We start from the raw sequence: 12,110 nt of genomic DNA, 5'->3' as shown, positions 1-12,110 counted from the left end.
GATCTTTAGCCCTCGCTAACAAGGCCCACCAGGTCGACTCGCTGCTGCATATCAGGTCGGTGGAAGTGCTGCTTAGTGGTCTCGCCAGTTTGGTGTTAATATTCCTTGACACTCCCGGGCCAGAGTGTGATTTAAGTTTCTAGTAATAAAACCCTCTGCTGAGATTTGTTGACCACTGCAGGGTGTTAGCGGCACACCTCTGGGACAAGAGGAGCAGCTATAAAAGTGCTGTAAAATGCAGGAAATTGTCAACTAACTGTGATGGGAGCTATAGTGAATGGGTTAGGAAACTTCACTTAGGATTCCTCTTGTTCACAACTCTACTTTACAAGTAAAATGCAGAGCAGGCCATCTATTTAGGTGATGGCAGTGTTGGTTGGTGGGTTGATCCACCACTTTGGCCCACACTAAAATATCTCAACATCTATTGGATGGATTGCCATTCAAATTTGTACTGACATTTTTGATGCGCAGATGATGATTTTGGTGATCCATGACTCTTCCTCTATTGCCACCATGAGATGTTGTGGCTCAACAACTGTTGGGTGTATTACCCCAAAACTGGGCACAGACATTCCTGTAACTACTCATATATAGCAATTATTTTAATAAGCTTATAACTTTCCATCTAGCACCACCATCAGGTCAAAATTTAAATGTGCCTAATACTTTTGCTTTTGACCAAATACCTGCAAAACTAATGACATTCCCATGAGCATCAGCTGTGCTTCGTCCTAATGAGCAAATGTTAGCATAGTAAAGCGCTATACTATGGTGGTGAACATGCTAAACATCAGCATGTTAACATTGTGAGCATGTTAGCATGCTGATGTTAGCATTGCAACCTCACAGAGCCGCTAGCATGCCTGTAGTCTTGTTTTACATCTTTCTTTATTGAGACATCAGGGATGGAGTGTGGCAGAGAGGTTAAACATTCCTGTAGAATTGACAGATTTTAACCAAAACACCATCTCTGCTCTGCTTAACGTAATGGGATTTAGCTGTACTAGATACTACCATACTAAACACATTTTCAGCTTCTATCTTTAACTTACCCTTCGTTTACATGTGAACTCCTTGACTAGACAAGAAACCTTTGCACATGGATGAGTGTTTATGATCTCTCACAAGATCAATAAAGCTATCTGCTTTGGGGTTAGGGCTGGGAGATATGGAAAAAATCAAATATCACAATATTGTTGACCAAATACCTCCATATTGATACCGCAACGATATTGTAGTGTTGACTATTAGTGCTTTCACAAAATATGTACACAATCAGATTTTTGATAAATAATCTTCAGTAATGTGGATATAATGACTAAGAGGGTAAAGGCAAATAATAGAACAGTTACAACAGTCTGGTAAGTTCAGAAAATGACATCACTTTACTGTAATGCAGCCTTTAAAACCAGGAAAAGACAACACTTATGCCATATTACGATATTACGATATCCAAAATCTAAGACGATATCTAGTCTCATATCACGATATCAATATAATATCGATATATTTCCCAGCTCTATTTGGGGTTGGAAATTCGAGCTAACTTTAGTCACCAGATCCAACAGAGGCTATTAAATCTATTCATTCTCTTCCAAAATAATAAGTATCGCATTTTGCAAAAAATGGTTGCCAAATAAAAATAATCGCTGCTTCAATACAGCTACTGTTCAGCCTTGAATGTTTCTCTCAATCTTTATTGTGCTTTTTGTTCTGCCTATATCCTTGCATATGTAGCCAATTATTCTGACGTTCGAGTGGATTTTCTGTAAATCCCTTCACTACTCACAGGCTGATTAGAGTATGTTATGGAATTATGCTATTTCAGGGCTAAATAGGGTTGTCAAAAACAGTACTGAGGCTTCTCCCATTAATGTCTAGAGGTAAGTTATTCATTATTATTATTATTAGTTTTCATGAGTTGGCAGGGTCTACCTCACTTAAACAACATAAAACAAGTCATTACCTGAATCTGACTGAATGCAAGTCCTAGATGGTCCCTGTAGGCTAAAATATGTGTCCTCCTGGGTTATATGCAGTATCCACTGTGGAAAAACAACTGATGATAATAGATGATGAAATATATTTCTCTGCATTTCAAAATAATGTAAACTAAGCTCTTAGAATAGCCGGTCATGTTTTTCAAAGATATGCACTCATAGTCCGATTTTCCTTCTGTCGGTTGCTCTCAATGATGAAGGGATTTAAAATAGGCAGCTACGTTAAATAGAATCACTCTCAACTGCCACAGCGTGACAATCCTTTATAATACCAGGAATCTGCATGAAATAAGAGAGAACACCATCACAAAACTGTAATACCTATTAGGAAACAATAGGAACCTGTTACAGTAGTGTGTGTGTGTGTGTGTGCGTGCGTGCGTGCGTGCGTGCGTGTGTGCGTGCGTGCGTGCGTGCGTGCGTGCGTGTGACTTGTGTGTGTGTGACTTGTGTCATGTCTTGTGCATCCCATCCAACGCTAATTTGATATTGTTAAGTGATGCATTCTTTCTTTAAACAAAAGCCAGAGGTCACTGTAACCACCACTGTGAAAGGAGTGTGTGTGTTTGAAGCGTCTTAATTAAATCCCAGGCTGCTGCGATCACATTGCCTCGCATACAAAGTACACAAGAGCAAGAACAGGCAGATATTTATACCTGGAACAGTGGTGAGCTATGGACTGATGATAGAAATGAAAAATGTCAAGAACCAGACTGTCTTGTTCTTGTTGACAGAAAACATGTACGTATAACTGCAGTTTTGCTTCACTTGAATGGTAAGAAAAGCACAGGGTTCATGATTGGAACACTGATGTAAAGCCCACAAACTATAGCAGTGAAATATTCCAGCTGTTCTTTAAAGAAAAACTCACAAACTGTTATTACACCACAGATGTAAGGCCAACAGACTACAATCAAAGATAAGAAACCAGTTTCTCTTGTTCTTGTTAAAAGGAAAAAACACTCCAGCTGCACTTACCAGAAATAAACTTTTAACTGGCCTCCACGATACTTTGAATTAACTAAGAATAATGCAGCATTGTTATTGTCATTACGTGTGGTCCGTCCATCAAGTCTATCTAGGTACCCATCTAACTGATTTACAGTGTGTCACACTTCAGCCAAAAGAAACAGGGCTTTTAATGAGCTGTGCCACTCAAACTAGATGGAAGCATTGCTTGTGAAAAACAAATCCATAAAAAAAAAGAAGAGAGAGAAGCTAATGTAAAAACAGCTACATCTGATGACATATCATGCAAGACAAGCAGCAGCGTTGCATCACATTTAGTATGGGAAAGCTGTGTGTGTGTGTGGTGTGTGTATGCGAATCCCGCATGAATTTAGCATAAGAGATAGATGTAGGCCAGGGATTGGGGTTGTGTACACAGAGGCTTAATGACAGGACCCTAAAGGGATGGCACATCAGTCAAGCGGAACAGACAACACACACACACACACACACACACACACACACACACACACACACACAAACAAACCGGCTGTGTATTACACAACCAGAGTACCCTCACTTTCCCATAATTTAGCATCGGAAGCACAACAAGAGCTGGGAACGGCGGGTTTGACCAAGTTTGCAGCCCCAGGCACTTTGTCACACTCGGGCTGCAGTTTCGCCTACATGGGCTGGCACAGTTCTCAAGGCAGCATAGTGTCAGAGAAGGGTGTGTGTGTGTGTGTGTGTGTGTGTGTGTGTGTGTGTGTGTGTGAAACCATATAGCCTTTAGTTCCAATAGCGGATTCCCAAGGCGCTTTTTGTTTAGCTTTATTTGGGTTACTGAGCCAGCGATAGAAAAGACAGAGATAACAAAACAGCTGAGTGACACCAGCTTAGCTCAGCACGGTAACATTTTGGTGGCGGGTTTGGATGCCACGAGGTCGACAGATATCGAGGCTATGTGTTATATGAAGGTCACTTTGAGCTCTGTGCTTAAATAAACTCAGTATCACAGGGAAAGTAGCGTGTGTAGACTGGCCATTTTGCGGGGTTTTTGCCCCTCCCCCCTCCCCCGTCCTGGGGACTGTGGTTGAAGTTGGCCTGGCAGCCGCTGTTGGCATTCCACACGGACCCTCGAGTAGCGTGCCTGAGGTTCATGGGTAAACAGACAAACCGTTTGGTGGGCTCGCTGTGTCATTTTGGAGCCTGTCTTACCCTCTAGCTGTCTCTCTCTCCTCCAACCTCCCCCCTTGTCTTTCCTCTCAGCCACCCATATCCTCAGTTGGCCTCTCTGTTAATTCAGACCTACCTGACAGTTCTGACTAAAACCTTCTGGGTTTACTATCTGTCCCGCTCAGCGACAGGCTCAGCTCTCTAAACACACACTGAAGACTAATCTGCAACAGATGGACCAGGGAGGAAGTAGTATAAAAGGATATACAACATATTTGTACCCCTCTAAACCAAACGATAAGGTTTCAGTGAAGTTCCAAGCAAAGCCAGAGGAGGGCTGTAATGATGTTCACAGCAGCTGCTCCCAGGGGCTTAACTGGACATATTACTTGGAGATATAAGCTGTCCATCCGCAACCAGATGTCGGAAAGGCCCTGAGGGGCATTCTTGAGAGCTTTCTCTGAAGTGAACCTGTTCACACACTCAGCCACACACATTAACAGATGTATGTAAATAATTGATTAAATAAAAATATATGGAAATAAGCAAATGAGCACGGATGCATACATGTGCACACACATAAACAAGCCCGCACATGTTGGATTTCAGGGGTGGCTGGTTAGAGATAATGAACGCATTAGCACCCAGTTTACTGTCTGGTTTTTGAGGTCATTAGTGTAAACACAAAATACATTAATTTATTACCTCATTAATGCAAGTGGCAATTTGAGCACTCTTTCTCAGGAAAAAAAGGAACGGATGGATCTTACAGCACTGAAACCCAGACTGTCAAATAACTGTTTGTATTGGTTTAGCGACGAACATTTGGAAAGCCCCGAGCTTTCATCAGCTAACCACTATGGGTAAATATCTGTTACATTCTCCCTCTCTTGGAGATGAAATTGTCCTCGCTGAAGGGTACACTTGTGTTTGATTACTTGCCACAGAGCACAAAGGCAGTTGGGGGCTAGTTAATGGGAGGAGATGTTATATAAGAAGGCAGGGTACCTCTTATAAGAAATTGCAGGCTTCCCTTTGAGGTGTATGTACCATCTAAAATATCTGGCATGGTTTGTGCATACACAAATTTAATTCGAAACCTGAAGTAACTGATTTTTGGCAACCCGGAGGGCAACGGAAAGAAGCTGTGAACACAACACTGATGTATTATTACCTTTTAAGTTAGTGATAGATGAATATGAATATGATGAACATGTTAGCATACAGTGGCCCATTTGATACATGATACAGAGCCACATTAGCTTTTGGCCATCTGTTCAATATTCGCTCTGCTTTTAGCTTTGTTTTTGGTCTTCACCATCTCCTGAGGAATATATTTAGCTTGTTAGCTGCCAAATGCTTTACTATGATCTTCAGCTAGTTTGGTGCGTACAGTGAGTTTTTATAGCTTTGTTTTGCTGAAAACAGCTGCCTGCAGACTATGAGAGTGGTGAGAGTGAACCAAAATAATAAAGTTGCGAGCCAGAAAACCAAAACAAAGAGCTCAAAGACGTCAAAACGCTCCGTAGAGTTGAGTAGCTACAGTCGTTGCAATCTTTTATTGGGTTTGTCACCAAGATTGACCCCTTTTACATTACACATGGTAATTTCATCAATATTATTTAAAATAATATTATTTAAAGCAGCTTTTATGACCATTTTGTACTGAAAGCAAGACTCAAGCAAAAGCACAATGTGGCAAATTTGAATCCCGTAATTTCCCCCACCCTCACTTACACAGTAGTTATCACAACAGGCCATTTCCTGACTCTGAGTGGCATCAGATTGGATGGAGCCTTTCCCCTTTGGGTGAATTAAAAGGCTGGTATTCCTTTGGGATGGTGTGAGGCAAGATGGAGATAAAGTGACAGATAGGGCATGTCCCCAGAGACTTCCGCAGAGACAGGCGACCACCCAAAAGCCGAAGGTTTACTTCAGCGTGGATGTCTGCCTGAAATTGTGTAACTTACATTTGTCACAAAGCTTAAAAAATGTTCTCTACCTAATCTGCTTCTGTTTATTGAAGCAGACTGACAATAATTAGTCCCTGGAAAAAAACGTGAGCTATACTCATGAGAACATCCTGTGCCATCTGAAGCTTCATGCCTATTGGAAGAGAGGTGGTAAGAGGAAGAAAAGAGCAGACTGTCCCTGATTAGACCTGAGCTGAGACATTCACCTCAGGAACACACTGTCCAACACATGAGACCAATTTAACGAGGGAAGGCAGGAGCCAAGTCATGTTTTCCTGATTCACAGACCCAGAATTTAATCCCGGAATCACGTATAAAAGATTTTCCTGTTGGCTCCATATTTATGAACAATTATGTTTATGTTGTTTTTGAGCTGGTTCTGTCCTTTCAGTAGCCTACAGCTATTTTTAGCCAATGATGCTTCAAAAATGGCTTTCTGCATCTATTATCCATAATATATATGTATTGTCATGCCAAAAAGAGTGAGTGTGTCACTTACATTTTAAGACATTTTTCAAAATATATTCTTTGAATAATGCAAACAGTTTCAAGTTAAACTGTTTTGATGGAACAAGACCATGTTTTGATCATACTTACTCAGCTCACAACATCACTGTTACATAAAAACCATTTAGCTCCAAAGTGTCAGCTTTTCACTAACAACAGCGGGATTGTCTTTGGTCTTGTGGTGATACATTTTTAACATTATCAGATGGATTTAGAACGGGTGGCCCTTCATCTGATATGAAAAGATGAAACCACCAAACATCAAACTGTGAAACATGATCTCCAAAATAGGAATCAGGAGGTTTTCACATCACAACAGCAATATTGTATGAGTGATGTAGCACCAAACAAAACAGAATGTGTTATGGAGACCTTTTATGTTTTCTCCCAATCAAAAACAAAACTGGAAGCTATCATTTGTGTTCTGCCTCAGGGTGGTCATTTGACGAGGAATAATTACGTGGTTGTTGCGCCGCAATCTCATCTTCCTATATGAGACTGTGCTTCTATCTATACTGTTTTCTTTTTACTCGAGCTTTAAAGCCTTTTAATTATTATCATCTAATAATCATCACCTTTAATGTCTCCATAACCACTGTGACTGGCGACTGGCAGTGTCTGGGCAGGTGTGTGTATCTGTGTGTGTGTGTGTGTGTGTGTGTGTGTGTGTGAGTGGCTTTAATCATCATCAAATAGAGCTGTGTGTATAGGTAATTAAGTTGGTGCCAAATCGACTCTCACTCACAGGCACGAGTCAGGACAACACCTTAGTGTTGCATTGCTTAGCAAGTGCTGCGGGCAACTTTATTTCAGCTCCGCTGCAAGTTTTAACACAGTGCAACTCCCTCTCAGAGTCCATTACTCAGTGTCTGATATTCTTCTCAGCCCTGGATTACTTTTCCTCCCCACAAGCTGACCATAATAGCAGGCCTGTGGAGCCAATGCGGCCTGAAGGGTTTGGTCTGTAACCACTAGATGAGCACAAGGATCACGATTAGTGCTTGTATATCAAGGACAGCCATCCCAGTCCCCCCAACCACACATTTACACACCGCACCCTTCACCTCCTTCAGCACAGCCATGATTTATAGCTACTGTAGCCCGATATACATACACAATATTAGCTTCTCTTTCACCATTTAGAGTGCAATATTTACTTCAAACATGAACAACCTGACAGAAACTGAACCCGAACAGACATTTCCGTCACACGTAAAAAGGCATGTTGGGCTGCAACTAATTTATTTGCATTTGCAATGGATCTCTTGATTAATCGTTGAGTCTATAAAATGTGAATAAACGCTGTGACCAGGGAATGTTTGGCATTTTTACTTGATCAAGGTTTTTCCCAGCACTATTTGTATGCAATCTTTCACTGCACCAGTGATAATGCTGCTGATAACTGGTATAACTGGGTGGTTCCCATGCAACACTCAGAATATCGCATTAAGACTTGTTTAATCTCTGTCCTTCCAAGAAAGGTCTGTTTTTGATTGTTCACTGTTTCTCCTGTTCAGTGATTGGTCCTTCAGTGTTTGGCACGTCACACACAACTACAGGGGATAGTTGCTTGGCAAGCGTGCGTGTGTGTGTGTGTGTGTGTGTGTGTGTGTGTGTGTGTGTGTGTGTGTGTGTGTGTGTGTGTGTGTGTAAGAGAGAGTGTGTTTTCTGAGGTTTGGAACGATTTACCCAACCCCACACTCGATTAATTCCAGTATGACAGCACAATCTTGCCTGTGTGTTCGCATGTTGGTCTGAGGTATTAGGCTGACAGAGGTGCACAGACAGAACAGTGTTGACTTACTAATAGATGGAGGTCTTTTTTATGGACACACACACACACACACACACATACACACACACACACACACATACACATCACATTCATGTTTATGTTTCTTATTGATACAATTTATTTAATCTAATGCCAATCTGTGCTCCAACTCAAACACTGGGACACAAGAAATCTGTGAATGCTGCATGACCCCCCTGAACCAGAGTCAGCCAGCAGCTAGTCTCCACACCGCTGTGGAGTAAGGTCTACACCAGAGATACATTCTGGGATAGGTGAAAAAAACTGCTCTGGCTTGTTTGCATTTCTTTAAACCAATGACAATTGTCTTAGGCGGCACTAAGTTCCAGATGCAGCAACGTTGGCTCTGCAAAATGGTCTCGGGAAGGAACTTGCTTTGGTAGAACATTTGCAGTGGTGACAATCTCCTTTTGGATTAATTCTCTTCAGCTTCAAACTGAAACAAAAAGGTGTACCCTGGCACATCTTGAGCTCTTCAAACAGCTTTACTGCTGTGATCAGATGAGGTGTTTCAGCCCAGGAGCCAATGCCTCTAAATCCAGAACACCCATGGTTGCTGAGCAAAAAGGTTTTCCAGGAGACTGTCCAACAATATCAAAACAATCTCCAGGCTGGATTTCCTATCTGGCACTCAAACCCCACTGGAGAATGAGAATCTGGGTTGCATATGAGAAAATGAAGAACTGTGTCGGATGAAGACTCTAATCGAGAGACATTGCTCTGAAAATGAGTCTGTCAATTTAGAAAATTGTCCATAAACAAGAAGTCAGCAGGGGCCTCAAAAAAGCAATGCAACCAAAAAGTCAAGGATGCATTCATGATCCGTCCACATCCACTGCCAACGCTAGGCTCATAATTGTATGACGGTAAATGTCCAGTCATACTCTGTCTTTCATTGAAATCTCAAAGGTCGTATTCTCAAGAACTGCTTCACATCCTCCCCTCTGAATCACATCCTCCTCAGCCAAAGCATTTTCTTCCTCTCCTCGCTCTGACATGTTTAAACAAAATCAACCTTTTCACCCCGGCTCTCATTTGTTTAGCTAGCAAAAATCCTCTACCAAACTTCACCATGAAGGACAGAAACGCCTCTACTTATGTTGACTTGTGGGAAGTACTCTTATTCGCTTTCTTGACCAGAGTTAGACAAGAAGATTGATATATTGCTCTCATGTCTGTATGGTAAATATGAAGCTACAGCCAGCAGCTAGCTTAGCTTAGCTTAGCTTAGCTTAACTAGCTAGCCTGGCTCCATCGAAAGCTAACTAAATCTGCCTACCAGCACCACTAAATCTCACTGACTAACAAGTCATATCTCGTTTAGCTCGTACTAAAACAGAAGTATAAAAACAAGTATTTCTTGGCTGGGTAATGACAAGATTCCAGACTTGTATAGATTAAATGAACAAAATGTAATTAGTGAGCTTGGAAACCATTAAACAGACCCAGGCTAGCTGTTTCCCCTTTTCCAGTAGTCAAGCTAAGCTAACCAGCTGCTGGCTAGAGCTACACATTTAGTTCATAAACATGAAAGACAATAAATGTATTTCCCCAAAAACTATTTCTTTAAACTAATTATACTGCTGCACACAGTTTACTGTGGATGATACAATCATTAAATGAAATATAAAGAAACAAAAGACGCTGTTCAGGATCCATTAAAATCCTAGAATCAATGTTATGTCCCATAGCAAGCAGTAGTCAAGCCAAGCATACCGATCATCTCAGCTACTACCTGACTTGACTCTTCCATGTGCTTCAATGGCTGACCAATTAACAGCAGCTTAACTCCTGGGTCCAAACACCCATCTCTCTCTCTCTCTCTCTCTCTCTCTCTCTCTCTCTCTCTCCTCCCTCTCTTGCACACACACACACACACACACACACACACACACACACACACACAGAAACACACACATGCATGTGTGCACACAAGCTTTCAAAGTAATAGCCGTGCAGATGCTGTGCACCCAGTACCACACACAGACAAGGACGCACACAGATACATACTGATTAACAAAGGCTTAGTATTGCAGAGTGTATACCCCCAGCAAAGTGTAGCATAGTCTGGCTGACTGGCCTCCCACAGAGGGGGAATACACCTCAGTCACCTGATCCTCGGCTGCTCTCTCATCTTGGATCAGTGAACCACACAGCAGCAGCTTGTCATTCAATTACAGCGACCAAGCCTGCATGGAAACAATACAGGACTGAGCACTGCAAGGGACTACTTCAAAATATCCCAAATATAAACATTTTAAATTGAATGAAGTAATTAAAACATGCTTTCTTCAAGTTTTAAGACTCAGGAGATCCAAAGGCCTACTGCTCTCACTGCAGCATCTTTACAGATCTCACCCACCACTAGGTGCCACCACTGGCTTCCAAACAGATCACACATCACTGAAAAGACATTCTATCATAAGACTCATATTCAGTATTTATATAGTTTTTTATGCTCTTTAAATACACTTTTATGCAATTTGAGACACAAGTCAGTATCTCAGTGCAAGACTGAAATCACATGGAGAGAATCAGTTCCATTGTAGGCCTACTTAAATAGACTAAGGTTAACACTCCAAAATTGTTACACCTGTTAAAAAATAGATTTAAGTCTGAAGTATGATTTGGAGATTTGTAAACGCTTTCCTTGGTCAGTTGTTGAGTTTGGCTAACGTGATGTTTGGCTTCCCTTTGTAATGTTTCTGTGGATTTGGGATGTGGTGTGTGAACACTGATGTGATTCTGAAGAGCTGCATGAAAAGGCTCGTGAAGACACTGAAAAAAGTAGACAGAGACCACCTGAGTGACAAGCAACAGCTGAGTCCACACATCTGGAAACAAAAATGCAACCCTCCATTAAGTGCGTCTTTACGCACAAACACTTTCCAAGCTAAAATCTCCCCAGACTCACTTCTCTCAGTTCTCTCCTCCTTCAGGGAAAATGTGCTACAGAGCCTCAACTAACTCTTTTCTTCTCGCTTTGGTGCGTCTGACCACGAAGTAATGGGGAGACAAATCATTTCCATCCCATAAATTGTGTTGCTACATGAGGATTTCTAAGACTTGACTTGCACATTTGTGTATGCTCACAAATAATTCTACATTCACACTCAACTAGGTGCACTTAAACAGCAAGATTGCAACATTTACAAAGTAATACCTATATGAATAGTTATTAGCCATAACTTGACACTCACCTCAGAAACAACAACTTGGTCCGGGTTCGGGTTTGAATATTCCGTTTATCAGAATAAAATCACGACACTGGAGGCATCCGGGCTGACTGCATTCAACAAACACAACTCCTACCGTTTCGAGTCCTAAATCAACTCAATAGGTGTAGTCTTTCAATGCATGATCATGGAAAGAGAGGGAGAGAGAAGGACGCTCAGCAAGGGTTGCGCGCTGCGCAGCTCTGGCACCAAGTTAAAGCGTCGAGAAATTACATTAGCGCTGCTCTGCGCCTATTGGCTTAAACATGAAGCCAAGCCTCTTTCCCTTCTCAGCACACACACGCCTCCCTCTCACTTACAGGCACACAGCATACTGTAAACATCCCAACCATGGCTTTATGGATATGTTTTGGAAGCATATATCAAGTAAATTTCTTCAGAAAGACTAGGTTCTCATTATAATGTGTTGAAGCATGATACGGTCATTGTAATCTCATTAGTTACTACCATAGAG

General features: G+C 41.6%; 1 protein-coding gene across 1 annotated transcript in view; it reads right to left on the bottom strand.

Annotated features, from left to right (window-relative positions):
- The window catches only part of prickle1b (prickle homolog 1b), a 29,626-nt gene extending 17,801 nt beyond the window's left edge, over positions 1-11,825 (bottom strand). Inside the window, exon 1 of the mRNA XM_028570428.1 lies at positions 11,621-11,825. The gene's annotated coding sequence lies outside the window, so the exon portion shown is untranslated. The remainder of the gene's footprint in view (positions 1-11,620) is intronic.
- Positions 11,826-12,110: the final 285 nt, after the last annotated feature.

This window comes from Perca flavescens, chromosome 23, assembly GCF_004354835.1.
Source record: "Perca flavescens isolate YP-PL-M2 chromosome 23, PFLA_1.0, whole genome shotgun sequence".
Classification (NCBI taxonomy): domain Eukaryota; kingdom Metazoa; phylum Chordata; class Actinopteri; order Perciformes; family Percidae; genus Perca; species Perca flavescens.
This window is presented reverse-complemented; position numbering and strand designations above follow the sequence as displayed.